Below are 17,710 nucleotides of genomic sequence, written 5' to 3'. Positions count from 1 at the left end.
GCTTTGCCTTTTCCAGTGTCTGGAAGATGCCCAGGCTCTTGGCTCACAGCCCCCTCCCATCCTCACAGGCCGTCATGGCTGATCAAGTGATTCTCACATCAGGTTGTTCTGACAGCGACTCTCCTTCCTCCCTCTTTCACCTCTGTGTCTGGACCCTTGGGATTCCTTTGGGCCCTCCAGGACCATCTCCCCATCTCAAGGTCCTTAATTTCATGGCACCTGCAACGTCTCTTGGGCCACGTCACATGACATAGTCTCGCGATCCAGGGATTCGGCCGTGGACGTCTGTGGGCAAGCCTTCTTCTGCTAGCACAGCCACTCTCCTGAGTGGACACACCTCTGCAAGCCTGTGGGTCGGCGCCAGCCCCTCCCTGCTGAAAGCCAGCCAGGGGAAAGCCTCTCCCTGCACTGCTTGTGAGGCCCTGCCAGTCCACAGCTGTGCCCGTGCTAGGGCATTTGAGTCGGGGCGAGAGGAGGAGACAAGTCTGTGGGGAGAGGCATCTGAGGCCCCAGGGCCTGGGAGGGTCCCAGGCACCAGAGCTCTGAGCTGCCAAGACCTTCCTGGGGGGAGGGGGCGAGGAGCTGGGGAGGGTGTTGTGAGCTGAGTGTGTGTATCCGACCCCCCACCCCCAGCTCCTATCTTGGACCCTCATTCCCAGTGGGGCTGTCGTTGGAGATGGGGCCTTTGAGGGAGTCCCGTAGACTAAGGTAGATCACAGGCTTGAGGCCCCGATCTGATAGGGTTAGTGTCCTTATGAGCCGAGGCACCGGAGAGCTTGGGCTCCTGCCCTAGCCCAGCTCAAGCCAGGAGAAGCGGCCATGTCAGGACACATGAGGCGATGGCCATGTGCAAGCCAGGAAGGGAGCTGTCACCAGGAAGTGAGTTAGGGGACCCGCCAACCTTGATCTTGGACTTCCAGCCTCCAGAACATGGAGAAAGCACATTTCTGCCAAAGTCACCCAGTCTATGGTATTTCTTTCTTTTTCTTTTTTAATGGCAGCCTGAGCTGACTAGTACAGTGGATTGCTAAGCCAGTGGCGTTAAGTAGCTTATCTACCTGGGCCTTTCTGGGATGGGCCCAGGTTTCGTTCATTTCCTCTACTTCTTCCCTACAGCCCTGCTTTGCCCTTGTTAAGACTCCTCTGTGACTTTGGAGTGGGGAGTGATCATGGGGCTGAGGATTCCATAGGATGATGTGCGACATGCAAGAATGACCTGCACCAAGGTTCTGCTTTCTTTCTTTTGAGCACGTTTGACATCTTCACAAAAATCAGCCTACTGTGAACTGGGACCACTGGATTCAGATTCTGCAGTGACCCTATGACCCCCCCGGCCCCCCGGGGCCTGTGGTTCCACCTCTCCTGGGAGAGTTCTGTGCCTTGGACTCCCCAGAAGCACAGAGAAGGGTTTGGATTCTAGAGGGGAGTGTGTGCCTAGCTGTAGGGACAAAGGAAAGACTCCCCAGAGTCAAGGTATGGGAGGGGGTGGGGGAAGATGAGAGGCTGCTCTTGTGGGAATAGAGGAGGCTGGAGGAGGAGATGGAGCCTGGGTGTGTGTGTGTGTGTTGTGTGATGTGTGTGTGTGTGTGTGTGTCCAGCCTGAGGTCAGGGGAAGTTGAAGAGAGAGCCGAGGCCCTTCTGGGCCCAGAGAGCTGATGAGGGTGACATTCAAGCTCTGGTCATCCTCCTTTGTCTGCTTCCCCCTCTCCCTCCCCCTCCCCCACCTCCTCTGTCTTCCAACCAGCCTTTTATTGTTTCTAGGTCTCCTTGTCCCTGCTCCTCTCCAGCCCCTCACCCATCCCTGCCAGTCACACACCCAACAGGCCAGGGAAGGATGGGGCTGCCCCCGTGTGAGACGATGATGGACTATTTTCCCCCATGAACTAAGATGCGGGAAAACCTTCATCTCTGGTCAGGTCCTGTTTAGAGGAGAGAGAATAAGATGGCTGTGCCTGAGGAGCTCAGCCTCCACGGCCAAGCTCGGCAGCACTGGGCTTAGGCCAACCCCCGGGATGTGTGACCAAAAGTCGGGAACCTCTGCCCAGGGACCAGAACATCTGGTTCACAAGATCCTGGGCAGCTCAGTGAGTGTGGTAGGGAAGGCCTGACCCTAGGATCCTACCTTTCCTCTTACTGCCCCTTGAATGGATGTTCTTTAGCAAGAGACAAGCCCTTCCTTCACCCTTCGAGAGAAGACCTAAGGTAAAGGCTAGTCGGTTATGTCAGCTCATCCTATGTGGTTAATGACTGCTCCCCTCAAAGCACCTTTGTTTCCTGACCCACGGCCTGCGGGGTTCCAGGGCCAGGGATTGAACCTTTAGCACTTCAGTCACCTGAGCCAGGGACCTCGCTGGATCCTTAAGTCACTGAGCCAGCAGGGAACTCCTCAAATCACGTTGAAAATGGCAAGCACAGAAGTTCCCTTCATGGCTCAGTGGTTAACGAACCCGACTAGTATCAATGAGGATGGGGGTTCGATCCCTGGCCTCACTCAAGGGGATAAGTACCTGGTGTTGCTCTGAGCTGTGGTGTTGGTCGCATAGGCAGCATGTCTCCCATGCTGTGGGAGCTGTGAGTAGGCCGGCAGCTGTAGCTCCTATTTGATTCCCAGCCTGGGAACGTCCACGTGCCGCAGGTGCAGCCCTAAAAAGCTAAAACAAATAGATACAAATTTAAAAGGTGATTAATAAGTGAAACGGCAGGCGCAAAGCCCCCTTAACTCTTTCTGGTGGGACATGTGACGTGGTCTTGTTTGAGAGGAGCGGAAGTGACTGCATTTCTGTCTGATCTTTAGTGTTTCCACTAACCATTCCATTGCCTCCTAAAGGCCAGTGCCTTGGGTTGCTGAAGTTGTGACTATTTGCCATCTTGGGTCCTTGAAGCAGGTAACCCAAGTGAATTTGCCATCTCCCAGGGAGTCACAGCCTGTTCGATGTCCTCGTCATTCGCAAACATCACTAAAATGGCTTGTCTCGGCTCTTCTGCCTTCATCGTGGCAACGAACCTGTGATTAGGAAATGCCAGTGCTTCTCCATCCCAACCCTCACTGACACAAATGACTGCATCTGTGTTTGAATAATAACATCTCCCCGTGATGGCCTGATCTTGGCAGTAAGGCTCTGCTCCCGGCATCTGAAAGCCCATCAGAGAGTTGGAGAAAACACCCCCAGAGAAAGAAAAGCAGTGCAGTCGAGAGCAGGGGAAGGGGTGCTAACGACAGACCACAGCGATGCCTCACTTTGCTCTGGATGCAGCCTTGTCCTGAAAATCACAGTTCTCTTCCTGTTGGACCTGAGCCGCATCCCAGCGTTACCTGTAGAGTCACCCCGCTCCAGGTGGGAAGATGACCTGACTAGGAGAGCTGGGAGAGCTAGGAGGGAGAGGGGGAGTGTGAACTGGGATTTATTTGTGGGTGGGGAGGTGTGTAGAAACAGCCCCCCTTTCTGTCACAACTCCTGACTGATGGAGGAATATTCTGTGAAGGCCCGTGCCTGGCATTCTGGAAGGTCTGAGAGGGAGCAGTGAGGGGATCAGGATGTGGGGAGAGAGAGGCCGTGAAAGTGAGAGCACAGAGGTGGCCTCTGACTTTCTCACACCTCCCACTCTGCACCAAGGGCCTGGGCAGGGAGCATGAAGGATGCACTTCGAAAGGACTGATCATTGATGCGGCCCTTTCATTTTATCCTCTGCGCACGGGCCAGGGACTAGAAAAGAAATGAAAAACGCCAGCCAGGTAGGCAAAGGGTGGATCCTACCTGAGATTTCAGTGAACAGGCTGACCTTTCAGGGCTTTGTGCTTTACCTGTGGGTTTGGAGTTGAGCTGAGAGCTGGAGGAGCCTGAGGACAGGTCCCCAGGGATGCTGCCCTCCTGAGGCCACATCAAGGCCCACTGGCCAGTGCTGCACAGGTGTGCAGGCTGCAGGACCCTACCCATTTCTGTGGTTGAAGAGAGAAGGGCTGGGCAGGGCTGAGCACCCATCCTGGACAAGGTGACATTTCCCCTTGAGAGAGCACCTGGGCAAGGGACTGGCTTTACTTAAGCTGAGGCTCTTCCTGGAATGGTGGAGCTTTTCCCTTGATGTGGATGCAGTTTCTTGGGCCTTATGCCCTGAGGTGTTTCACATGCTGCATAGCGACTGTGATGTTGCCCTTCTTGAGCTGAGCATAGAGCCCAGGGCTTAGAGCCTGTGGGCTGCCTGACAGCACGGTTCCTCATCCCAGGTCAATATGGCCTTGTCTGTTTCACATTATACGGTCCTCCGTGTTTGTTATCCATGAGATCACTGTGCCCCAGAGGGCGATGAAATCTTCATGTCATGTAACTTTGGTGCATGATGGAGCAGATATTTGCATGGTGGACTGCTTTTCCTAGGACTGTGCTTTCGCTGTTTAGCACCGACCTAGGATAAGATCTGATTGGAAATGTGACGGGACGAGAAGACATGGATAAAAGGTAGCCCTGGTACCTGGTGTTTATCTGCTGGGCAGTAAATGTTGGATCTGGCCGGCACTTGAGGAGGCACTGGGGAGGAGAGGTGGGGTGAACCAGGCCGGGAGAGTGCCTGCTGTCAGAAAGATGATCTCTAGCACAGAAGGTGCATATTGACAGATAATATATATTGAAATATGGTTGTGATGTGCTTAATGCTTTTGTGTTCATTGGTCCCATGCGCCAGGCTGGACTGACAAGTGCCCGAGTATCAACAAGGGACAGTTGAACAGTGATACAGTGTTCTTTCAGGAAATATCTTTCAGTTGTGCCGGGGCCAGCTCAGCAGGATGGGGAAGAACGGGTGCTGTGGAACTTAAGAAAAAATAGTTAACATAAAACAAGACACAGAGACATTTATCTTAAGTAAAGGTGGGAGCCGGGGGACTCAAGGTCTCAGGGACCAAGAGCGTGGGACTCAAGGTCTCAGGGACCAAGAGCACCGGGGAACTCCAAATCTCAGGGACCAAGAGCGCCGGGGAACTCCAGATCTCAGGGACCAAGAGCACTGCCTCAAGAAACCACACTGCTTTTATTGTGAGATTAAGTGAGGAGTGGCTATGGGTGGATGATACAGGGTTTACTATTATATAAGTTCTTTTACTATTTAAAAAGCCACTTAGGTGGTAAAGGGTTAAGCTCTTACTCTGACCTCTAGGCACATAACAGTTCTTAAGCTTAAGTCATTTATGCCTTTAGGTCTTTGCTCTTAAGCTTAAGTCATTTACCAGCACTGTGACTTGTTTTTCCAAAGAAGGAAGATGGGATAAAATAAGACAAGAAGATGGGATAAAGTAAAGAAGGACAAGATGGAGTTTTCAAGGAAACATGTCTTGCAACATCTCCCCCTTTTTGTTTTTGCGGGAAGACAAAAATAGTTCTTGAAACTTTTTTCACTTCTTCTTGAATTATTCGCTTAGAACACAGTCCAAGTTAAGTCTCAGAGTTCAAGTTTTAAGTCTCACGTGGAACTCCTCGGACTTCTGCTGTGCATAGACTGACCAGCTTCCACGGGTGGCCAGAGCAGGGCTTAGCACTCTGATGATGGCAAAAGGAGTCTCTGGAACTTGACCATGAAGAGATTCTCGAGGTGCTGTACAGCCTCCCCAGTGTCCATGTCAGCAGCGGATGCAACCTTCTTCACTCTGATGTGATGGATCCATGGGGCAATACCCGCAACCTTTATAGCAGTTGGGCTTGCTATGCGACCCTCAGTTTACAAATGTTAATAAGTAGCTACAAAGAATGTATCAAAGCCCATATCCCTACACTGACTACCTGAGTTAAAAATCTACCTTAATTCCCCCCCTTTGAGTTGGAGACTCTAACTGTGGGAAAAGGGGCGACGACCGCTCTAACTTCTTCCTGCTGAAAAGGGGCGTCGTTAGGGAAAGCAGTTAGGTCTCCACTCATGGAATGGTCAAGTGGGCTTTGATAACATTGCTTTGGATACCTCAAAGAAATATTTTCACCAGGAGGAGGAGGTCAGCTGGTTCCACAGGGCAGCTCCAAAAACTGGAGCTGAATTGACAGCTCATGAATCTATTGATGATGATCTAGCAGGGAATTAGACACATTCTGTGAACAATCAGGAATACAACATTTAGATTTTATAATAGCACAGGTAACTCATATGATTCTTCTGATTTCTCTGGCTGGTTATGAAACATTTGTATGCCTTGGTCAGCATGCAATGGAAAGCTACCTTATGTCCTTTTGAACAGTATGATCTATGGCATCACCTTAAAGTTAACTTACTCAAATATATTCTAAACAGTCCCTACCATGTTCAAAATTCTCTTATCCATATTAGTCTGTCCCTTATTTTCCAAGTAGAGCAATCAGCTGAAGACAGACTATCTTTCTTTTGAAGATGCAATTCCATTCCTCATTCCTTCTATATTGAAAACACTCATATCCTACTTTTCTAAAGCAACCACGGACTGACTTTTATAATTTCTAAAAACAAGTTTTTCTTATAGAGACCATTTCAGGGTGGCACTGATCATATTGGTTAATCATTCTAAAGACCTTTAGTTTCTGTTTAGTAGCTGATGTTTCAGTGTCTCATTTGACTTCTATTAAACCTAGGTACGATAATATATTATACCTAATGTTGACAACTGTAACAACATGTATGTAGTTACCTTCCATATTTTAAGAATTTCTAAAAGAGAAGTTGGACTCTGAAACAATCAGAAAGGTATTGAGAAAAGAAAATGGATTCCCAGTCACAACTCAAAGGTTGTGTAAAGAATTTTGTAACCGGCTTGCCAGAAATATAAATGTGGCAGATTCATGAGCGAGGGGCCCAGGATTGGAGAGGAGGACTGAAAAGTGGCTCTGTATTCCTACATTTAGAGTCACCTGGGGCTGAGTGGTGATAAGGACAGGAGCCATTATGGAAATGTTCCATCAGTCTTGATCCTGGGCCTGAGGGGTCAACCATAGAGACCTTCGTCTTCAGGGGCAATCCCTCTTCCAGTGATCTGAGTCTTGGGGCATTCCCATTTAAAGGGTCCCTCTTTTCCTCAGAGGAAACAGACTCCGGGCATAGGTCTCTGCCCTAGTCCTCTCACCTTTGAAACTCCCAGGTTGACTCCCTGTAGTGCCATAACTAGAGCCTCAGTCTTTTCTCAGTCTCTCTTCTTGTTCTCTTTTCATTCTTCCTGGCCCCGATTATAACATACTCTGAGGAGGTGCTCCAGATCCTGATCAGGGCCAAAAGCCAATTTTTTGGAGCTTTCTCCATATATCTGGCACCGGCTGAGCTATGAATTTATCCTTAAGAATTATTTGGCCCTCCATTGTTTCTGGGTTCCTTTGTATGTTTTCTCAATGCCCTTCTGAGTCTTGCTAAGAAAGCTGATGGACTCTCTCATTAAATCTTCAATAGTTTTTAATGGGTTTTACTCATGAGGCTTTTAATCCCTGTACTATACAAGTAATAAAATGATTTCTATGCCAGTTGTGAGAATACTCACTGCAATGGAAACCAAAGTAAAGAGAGCTAGGACCAAATTATTTGGAGTGAGAGGCTTTCCTTTTCTTAGTAGATTTTCAGCTTCTCGGGTTAGATGTTTGATTTGACCTCAAGTGGGAAGATGAGCCCTTATCATCTTCCTTCTGGGGTCTAGAGTCGAGGGATGCTTCACAAGCTTGCTCATGATATGGTTTGATTCTTCTATATGGCCCTTCTCTAATTGTTCTTGGACCAGATCACTTAAAACCTTTAATTTTTTCTGAAGAAAGAGGCCACTGCTCAACCCAAACTGGTTTTTCTGTAGTCCATTTCAGTCGAATAGGTTCAGGAGAAACATAATTATTTTTACAAGCAGTGGCCGCTAATGAAAAGGCCGATATCCCAAACCAGATTTGTCCATTTTAATCTCAGATTCAATAGGTGCCACTCTCCCCTGATGATGTCTTCCTAATCCCAATCCGGGAATGTAACCCTGTTTCTGCAACATTTTTTGGGATGACTATATTGATCTACTGGTGGTAAGTAAATTTCTGCATGCCACTGTTGTAATAAATCTCTCCCCCATAGATTGATAGGGAGTTGAGCAACATAAGGTTTCAATCTAGCTGGCTGCCCATCTGGTCCTTCACAATTAAGCCATTGGGCACTCTTTTTGAGACCCTCTGCTTTTCCTAACCCAGTGACTTCAATATCAGCTGGCTGAAGAGGCCAGGTGTCTGGCCAGTGTAAATGGCTAATGATTGAAACATCAGCACCAGTATCAATCAATCCTCTAAAAGACTTCCCATTTATGATATTTGAGCAATCCGATCCCCTTTTTTAATTTTCCAAGGAATAGCAGTGGTTCCCAACAAGGGGGTTCCATCTTTATGAAAGATGGACCGGCACTGGTTAGCCCAGTGATTTCCTTTATTACATCTTGGACATAGTCGGGGCTGTTTATTATTGTTACTAGAAGGTGCTGAAGCTCCGTGAAAGAAAGGTCGGGCTCGTGGAAGAGCACGACATTGTTTTTTGATATGTCCTGTCTTACCACAATTAAAACATTTTCCTGAAAATTTGTCTTTAACTTTTAAATTAGCCATTGCTTGGGCTAGCATTGAGGCCTTAAAAGACTCCGTCCCCACTCCCTGACAGGCTTTAATATATTCGGCTATGTTAGCTTTTCCTTTTAAAAATCCTATGGCCTTTTTGCAATCCGTGTTTGCGTTTTCATATGCTAACAATTGAAAAATAGTATCAGACACCTCAGAGTTAGTAACTTGTCGTTTTAATGCCTCTTGTAAACGAGCTAGGAATTCAGTATAAGGTTCCTTAGGGCCTTGTAGGATCTTTTGAAAAGAAATATTTATTTGACCCGTAGATTCAATTTTATCCCATGCCGTTAACGGCCTGTTTTAATTCTTTAAGAATTTTAAAAGGAAAGGGCTCATGAATGAACTCGTAAACTCCATCAGGGTTGGCGGGATCAATGCCTGGAGCCACTGTCTCCCTGACAGTTACTGGAAAGGCTAAATGTATGGCATCCAAATCACCTTCCCTTTGAGCCTGTAAAATTCCCTGTTGAATGGATGATAGGTGGTGTTCAGGGATAGCGCTCACTTTCTTTACAACCCTGGAAGTAGAGGCTTGACGAGTCCTCGTCACCTTACTCCTAATAGGAGGCGATTGAGGAATATCAGAATCAACAATTGGAGCCGAAGGCTCAGGAGCCAGATATTCTCTATGATAATTTTGTTCAGGGACTGCATATTTAGATTCTTCCAACAAAGGTGTAAACTCCCCTTCTTCCTCTAAGTCCTCTGTGGTCTCTGGAAGTTCTAAAACTGATTTAATTAAGTTCCAAGTACTCCAAATGGACTCAGGAATTCGAATGCCCTCATCCTGCAATATCCTAAATTCCATTCCTATCATTTCCCATATCTTTAAATATAATGTTTCTGATGTAAAAAGCCAATCACAATGTCTCTCAATAGTCTGAAAAAGTTTCAAAAGCTTACTTTCACTTGTTTTTGCACCCCCCTTTTTAAGGAGTTGTCCAAACAAACAAATGTAAGGATTATAGTTTCCCATTTTACCCCGTAAATACCTGAGAGAGGGAACTTATCTGCAGGATTTCTTTAGTGTGGCCACACAAAATTCCTCCCTTCTTCTCAGGGCTCCACAGCACTTCCAGAGAATAAAATTTCCACTGTAGTCGCGGTCCTTCGTTCCTCGTGCCTGCCTGTTTGTGAGCCTGCCCCACGTTGGGCGCCACTTGCCGGGGCCAGCTCAGCAGGATGGGGAAGAACGGGTGCTGTGGAACTTAAGAAAAAATAGTTAACATAAAACAAGACACAGAGACATTTATCTTAAGTAAAGGTGGGAGCCGGGGGACTCAAGGTCTCAGGGACCAAGAGCGTGGGACTCAAGGTCTCAGGGACCAAGAGCACCGGGGAACTCCAAATCTCAGGGACCAAGAGTGCCGGGGAACTCCAGATCTCAGGGACCAAGAGCACTGCCTCAAGAAACCACACTGCTTTTATTGTGAGATTAAGTGAGGAGTGGCTATGGGTGGATGATACAGGGTTTACTATTATATAAGTTCTTTTACTATTTAAAAAGCCACTTAGGTGGTAAAGGGTTAAGCTCTTACTCTGACCTCTAGGCACATAACAGTTCTTAAGCTTAAGTCATTTATGCCTTTAGGTCTTTGCTCTTAAGCTTAAGTCATTTACCAGCACTGTGACTTGTTTTTCCAAAGAAGGAAGATGGGATAAAATAAGACAAGAAGATGGGATAAAGTAAAGAAGGACAAGATGGAGTTTTCAAGGAAACATGTCTTGCAACACAGTTGTTTTTTTTTTTGTTGTTGTTTGTTTGTTTGTTTGAAGAGTGAACAATTGTATGTTTGACCCAGTGTTCCCTGACATTCAGCTGTGAGATACCGGAGCTTTTGGACAGAAAAGCTTGTGGCCAAGGCTCATGGATGGCTCTGCTGCCCCCAAGTGGTGTGGGAACCTGGGAGAATCTCCCTATCTCCATGAACCACAGTGTCTTCATCAGGAAGATAAAGTCCTTCCAATACTCGAAATTCCTCTCCTGCTGAGTTTTTTTGTTTTTGTTTTTTCTTTCCCTGCATGCCTGTGGGTCTGAGATGCATGTTGCATGTGCCCTGGGAACTGCAGCCAAGTCTTGACTTTGGTCCCTTGTCTGTGTTTTTCCTGCAGGAGCCTGAACTGAGTCCACACACTGAACTCACAGACCTGCAGGAGGAGATGGAAGAAAGAAAATCAACAGGTTTTGAGGATGAGAAGAACCCAAGTAATGGCAGAGGAGGTGCTTTGCAAGAGAGGTGAGACTGAGGACCAGATAAGTTCAAAAAGTCAAGGCAACTGAGGGATGCACGCAGCATCATCCAGGTTTCCGTGTGCAGCCTGAGCTGAGCAGGGAAGGCTGGGAGAGTCACTGTCTCCATGTGAACATGTGCAGCTGCCCAGGAATGCTCAGGATGGATCAGGGTTGGTTTATTCTGCTGGGAAGCACCAGTTCCATGAGGAGGAGGAGGCAGCAGGAGGCTGTGCCCTAGAGCCCTCAGCCACAACCTTGGGGTTGCCCTCAGTGGCCGTCCTCTACGGAAGTGTGTGCTAAGAGAGAGAAATGAGGTTTGGAGAAGAATTAGAGATGGTCCTTGGCAGCTCAGACAGGTCTGCCCCATGGCCAGAAGGGGCCAGGGTGAGGGGGTCCCTTGCATCTGAAGCAGAGATAATCATCCTTTTGTGCCTTTAGTTTGGAAGGCTTTACACACAGGGTCTCTTCAAGACATGCTGAGCGCTTAATGTGCCTTCTGCTGTGTTAACACCTCGGAGCTCAGCTCTCAGTAAGCTTCTCCTGGGGAGATCACCGCAGTGAGAGGAAGGCACAAGTGTGCATAGTTGCACCAAAATGTGCCTGCTGCTCCCCTGACTTGGGTCGTTGCTGCAGCCCAGAGGATGGGAGGCTAGACTGAGGCCATCTGTTCCTGATGGTAGTGAAACCAGGAGAGGAATCCCCGAGGACAGGTGTGTCTGCCTGAGAGTCACCCGAGGTGAAGGTGATGGCATAAGGTGCGTGTAGGGCAGCCTCTTCTTTACGGAGGGCGACGTGCTACATCCTGGGAGAAAGCAGAGCCTCCCTGTCAGGACCGTTGGAATGGAGTTGAGGTGAGCAGAGACTTGAGACCTGTCTTATTCAATCAGTGACAGGATGTTGCTGAGAAGGTCCTCAGTGCTTGACCTGGTGTGAGGATTCTTGGACACAGAGGTGGATAAAGGGTTATCCCCGTGTTTGTGGCGTTCTCTGTCTGGTAGCAGTGAACTCATGAGCGGTGTATTGGTGTTGGGGTCAACGGAGCAAGTGGTCCGTTTGGGCAAGGCATGACCTGGTGGGTGGTCCTGGTTCCCTTCTCTTTTTTCCCAACAGCTGCATGGCCTTTCCTGGCTCCATGGCCCTGATTCCAGCCAGATTCGAGGCTCTCAGGGTGCAGATGACACCCAGACTCCATGTTGCCTTAAAGCAGTCCACACTGCCCAGGTCTCCAGAGAAAACCGCAAAGATCTGTAACTCCGACTATGTCTTGGGGAAGTGGAGAAATAATGAGGCAAGTTTAGTATGTCTTCTAGGGTCATACCTGTCATGATGACTGGTGATTTTTGGTTTTCTCTCTGAGAAGTTAAATACTTTCCACACGTGCAGATTCTCTCCCTATTGAGCTCCATGAAAGCATTCAGTGCGCCCTTGTGCGAGATGTGTTGTGCTGATTCCCTTGCGGGGGATGGAAGGGGAGGGTGGGAATCCTTCCTGAAAAGAGTGTGAAGATGGCATTTCCCAGCTCAGCCTGGGTGTCTGTAGGCGAGAACATCAATGGCAGAAACCACCAGGCTCCTCCTGGTGAAAGGAGAGGTATAAACAGGAGCAGTGACAGTGCCTGGCTTTTGCTTCCTGAAGCATCAGGTCACAGGCCTCTAGAGACCCTCCCTCAGGAAGTGTCCCACGTGCCAACTGTCCTAGGTGAGTGTCACGGTTGTTCGTGTGGGCTCCCTCCCTGTGTTCATTTCATAGCTTCTGGGTAGAGTGTAGCACATTCCAAAGAATAAGCAGAGGGTTGGACTAGGACAGTTGGACTCGTGTGGTTGGACAGTGAATCTCAAACATTTTAAGATCCCACTCAGAAAGTGACCTTTCAGGGAACGGAATGCATGGGTGGGCTTTAGTGTCATGTAATGTGAGAGCATTCAATGCGGTTAGCATCATCTGGTGACTTGTGAAGGCAACAGCTTCTTCAGGTGACCCCAGTGATGGCCCTACCTTCCAAAGAACAAAGAGAGCCACTGGCTTCCCCTGTTCTTATGGGAACAGCAGGCCGTTTAATGAAAAAAGCTGGGACCATGGCTCTTCCTCTAGGGCTATGGAATCAAGGAGATCCCATGGCAGGTGACCTAGGATGAGGTAGAGGAGATTTTATGACCATGGCCTCAAAGGGGTGGAGAAAAATGGTGGAGGCTTTTGAAGCCACACATGAGTAGGCTCAGAGGGACATCACATCTGAGAAAACATGTTTAGCAAAACTATGCACCTCGTGCTCTATAAATATTTATCCCATGATTTGCCGTCATTGTGTATGTAACTAAGCTCTATTGTATTAGACGAGTAGTGACTGGTTCGAGGAGGTCAGGAGTCTTCATATCAGCACACACACCTGAAATGGAAGTGGTATGTCTTTGGGGAAAAGGTCAAACTAATAAAGAAGTTATTTCTCATTTTCTGATTTTCGTTGTTGAGCTAACGGAAGACTCGACTGTCAGACTACTATGCTGACTATGATGCCGACTTAAACATGGGCTCTGATGATTTTGATAAAACAATGTGAAACACCTGTTTTGACAGATTGCTGCAGTGGCATCCAGGACTGTCAGTGGAAGTGGGGAATGACATGACACCACCTTTCGGACACCCAACTGGCAAGAGGTAAAAGAGGAAGGGACAGTCAGCCCACTGTATACAATGACATGCAAGACCTAACTCTCACGTTGGTTCAACCCAAACCAGCGAGAAGCAATCTATGGTCATACTGAGTCTTGGGCCCAGTCTAAACGGTGGAGCTTTGGGAAACAAATCTCTCAAATGCAACACAATGGAAAGAGTTTTTGTTCAGGAGTTAGAAGAGGCAGTATGTTGGGGATGTTGGTTTTCCTCACTTTGGAGTTCCATCGTGGCTCAGCAGAAACAAATCTGGCTAGCATCCATGAGGTCACAGGTTCAATCTCTGGCCTCGCTCAGTGGGTTAAGTATCTGTCATTGCTCCAAACTGCACTCTAGGTCACAGATGCGTTTTGTATCCTGTCTTGCTGTGCCTGGGAATTTCCATATGCTGCCATTACGCTTGCAGAAAACAAACATGCAAACAAACAAAACACCCACACACAGCTTAGTCAAAGTAGTTGGTATAAGATAGGGAACAAAGTTGCATGGCTAGCTCTGCCTGACCTCAGGAATTAGTTTATAGTCATCATGGTCAAATCAGGATGGAACTGTTGCAATGATACTTCAAGGGATCAAGGGACCAGAATAAAGAGTCCAAAAGTAAACCTTTACCTACAACAAGACTGATATTTTTGACCAGTGCAGAGAGGTAACCCCATGGAGAAAACATATTCTTTTCAACAGATGGTAAAGAATGATCTACTTCAGCTTTTTGACTAATAGATGTCTATATGCATGTGAGAAGTAGTTATATTACTGGGCTGAATCCATACCTCATACCTTGTACAATAAGGAACTCAGGATAGATCATAGACCTAAATGTAAACCAGGAGTTCACCTCATGGCTCAGTGGTTAACGAATCTGACTAGGAACCATGAGGTTGGAGTTTAATCCCTGGCCTTGCTCAATGGGTTGGGGATCTGGCATTGCCGTGAGCTATGGTGTAGGTCACAGACGTGGCTCAGATCCCAAGTTGCTGTGGCTGTGGCATAGGCCAGAGGCTACAGCTCCGATTGGACCCCTAGCCTGGGAACTGCCATATACCCCAGTTTCGACCCTAGAATATACAAAAAGACCAAAAAAGAGAAAAAATCCCCCAAATTAAATGGAAACCATAAAATTTGTAGAAGACCTAGAGGGAAATATTTGTGAGTTTAGATTAGAAATATGTTTCTTAGATGAGGCCAAAGATATAACCGCTTGAAAATACATTGATTTATAAATATTCATAAAAATTGAAAAACCATATTGGTCTTGAAGACACTGGTAATAAATGAAAGGTCAAGTTGCAAATAGTGGAAAATATTTGTAAATCACAAACCCCACTGAGGACCTAAATGCACACTCTCTGGTAATGCTTAAAACTGATATTAAAAGGACCACAAAATCCTTTAAATGCAGTAAAAGATTTCTGTAGTGATTTTGGAACCAGGCAGTGTGAGTCATCCACCTTTATTCCTCTTTTGTAAATTGCTTTGATAAATGAGGCACATTTGAATTTCCATATAAATTTGAGAATTAGCGTGTGAATGTCTTCCCAGATACCTATTAGAAGTTTGATTGGGATTCAGTAGTTGTGTCCATCACAGTGAGACTTGACATTGAGCCCTACTGAGTTTCTCATCTACAGCACCTTTTCCATTTATTATTCTCCATTTCTCTCATTGTTTAATTTGTGAAAGTAATGATCTGTGGTGTTCATCGTACTATTCTTACACATATTTTTTCTCGTAAGGCCACGCAGTCCAAGAATTGGTCGCAGACTTGAAGAAACTCTTCCAGAACAAGATACATAAATGGGCCACAAGAACATAAAAAGATAATCAACTCAGTGTCAGTGATCAGAGAAACAAATTAAAACTACAGTGAGTTCCGATTATATATTCATTACCATGGTTAAATTTAAAGAGATTGAAAATACCACATGTGGTAAAGGGGTAAAGCCACCAGATGTTTCTTACACTTGGGGGAATGAGTAGTCATTCAGGCACTTTGAAAAGCTGAATGACAGTTGGAGCACACACCCATCATGTGAGCAGCCTTTCCATTCCTAGGTGTTTACAGAGTATGTCCCCATAACAACCTGCACATGAATATCCATAGTGAGTTTCTTCAAAAGAACTGAACTCTGGAAACTACAGGGACATCCATTAGTTGGTGAATGTATGAACTGACACAAAGTATCGATATAAAGGAATAGTGCTTAGCAAAAAAATGTGCAAGCACTGCTGTTGCTTGTAAGATGGTGGAGATTCTCTGAATCAAGCTGCATGGAGGCAGGCAGACAGGAAAGAGTCCGTGCGTAGTTCCATTTATAAGGGTGCTAAAGATGCAAATTCATCTCTCATGGCAGTGGTTGCCTGGGGCTGAGGGTTGAGGGAGTGAAGGAAAGCAAAGGGGTCCAAAGGTTGTGAGGACATGGACACACCGTGTATCAGATGGTAGCTGTAGTTTTCATAGTGTAACCAGCTATCGAAGTGCACTTGATTGTATACTCTAAAGTGACATAGTGTGTTGTGTCTGAATTATACCTCAAGAGAATTCATATAACAGTGTATTGTATTCCTCCAGAATATAGGAATGTTCACTAAATAGCAGTGAATATTTAGCAAATGAAATTCAATAGAACACACTGGAGATTCCCATCCTTAATCATTAAATGTTTAAGAACATATGCACTGAAGACTCCTGAAAACTCTTGCCGAGGACATTAAAGAGCTAAATAGGAGGTCCTGCCATGGCCCAGTGTGTTAAGACTCTGACCGCAGCGGCCAGGTTGCTGCGGAGCTTCAGGGTCAATGCCAGCCTGGCTGCAGTGGGTTAAAGGATCTGGCACTGGCACAGCTGCACCTTGAAGTCAATCCCTGGCCCACAAACAGCCCTATGGCATGGGTGTGGCCATTAAATTTAAGAAGACCTAAATAAATATATATAATATACATATCATATTCAAAGATTGAAACTCCTAATATTGTTTGAATGTGAAATCAACATTATTTGAAATCATATTGCCCCAGGCATTCCGGGGATAATTTGCAAACTCCTTATAAAACATATATGGAAACCACGGTACCTGGATTGGCCCATCAACTGTGGAGAGGCATTAAGTTAGAGGCCTTACTCTAGGAGATTTCCAAAGTCATGTTGAAACCATAGCCATGAGGCGTTCCTGTTGTGTCTCAGCGGGTTAAGAACTCGACATTTTCTCTGGGAGGATGTAGGTTTGATCTGTGACCTAGCTCAGTGGGTTGAGGATCCAGCCTTTCCATAAGCTGCAGCATAGGCTTCAGATAGGACTCAGACCCAGGTTTGCCCTGGCTGTGGGGTAGGCCTGCAGCAGCCCATTTGACCCCTAGCCGAGAAACTTCCCTGTGCCACAGGTGTGCCCGTAAAAACCATAATAATGTAAACATTGTAGTATTGGTCCAAGTAAAGACAACACAGCGATAACAGTGAGACAAGATTGGGGAATAGAAAATTGACCCGCACCCATGTGCAATTAATTTGAACTTTGCCTCACTGAGGTAATGAAAAGTATTTTCTAAAAAAATCCTAGAACAAATGACTCTTCACTTAGAATAAGCTAATACTAAAAGCCACTTTTCTCTGCCCTCTAAAGGTAATTGGAGATGTTTCACTGAAATTTCAAAGCTTTTCACAAATAGTGGAACTATTTTCTCAATTAAGGCATAGACAGAAATTTCATTCTCCTTCTAAAATGAAGGTGTTCGCTATGGGCTAAAAAAATGATTCAGCTGAGTTATATAAAACATGAAATTTTGAAGGTCATCATACATTACCATTTTAAAAGTGACAAGGCAGTCCATTGACCAGCAGTCTATTTTATTTACCACGCATATATCTGACAAGGAATTTCTCCAAAATATATGAAGAACTTTTACACATCACGCAAGAAATTATAGACACCGTAAATTCTGAATTAGCAGAAGATTTGAAGAGTCACTTTAGAGTAGAAGATGTCCAAAATGACATCCTGGATACCCAAATGGGAAAGCACGGCAGATCTCAGAATGGCTGCAATGAAGGTTTGTCGGAATGGAGGGAGCCTGGAACTGGCCTGTCTTGGGGGGCAGGGTAGGGAATGGAACATGACCCCAACCGGCCACCTGCAAAATGGTGGTCTGTTTCTACCCTTTTCCACCAAGCCACTCTTTTCTCAGGTGGCCATGCCTCGGGGACCACAAGGCCTATCTCCAGATTTTTTGATAATTTGTT

General features: G+C 46.4%; 1 long non-coding RNA gene across 8 annotated transcripts in view; it reads left to right on the top strand.

Annotated features, from left to right (window-relative positions):
- The window catches only part of LOC102164320, a 45,704-nt gene extending 28,114 nt beyond the window's left edge, over positions 1 to 17,590 (top strand). For 4 of the 8 annotated variants that reach the window (XR_002341242.1, XR_002341243.1, XR_002341237.1 and 1 more), the window contains 3 exons: positions 10,683 to 10,807; positions 13,378 to 13,458; positions 15,210 to 17,579. This is a non-coding gene — a long non-coding RNA (uncharacterized LOC102164320). Of the gene's footprint in view, positions 1 to 10,682; positions 10,808 to 13,377; positions 13,459 to 15,209 lie in introns of all 8 variants that reach the window. The other 4 variants (XR_002341244.1, XR_002341238.1, XR_002341241.1 and 1 more) reach the window with 3 other exon arrangements.
- Positions 17,591 to 17,710: the final 120 nt, after the last annotated feature.

Source organism: Sus scrofa, unplaced genomic scaffold (assembly GCF_000003025.6).
Source record: "Sus scrofa isolate TJ Tabasco breed Duroc unplaced genomic scaffold, Sscrofa11.1 Contig344, whole genome shotgun sequence".
NCBI lineage: Eukaryota > Metazoa > Chordata > Mammalia > Artiodactyla > Suidae > Sus > Sus scrofa.
Note: the sequence above shows the minus strand (reverse complement) of the source record. Positions and strands in the feature narration are given on the sequence as shown.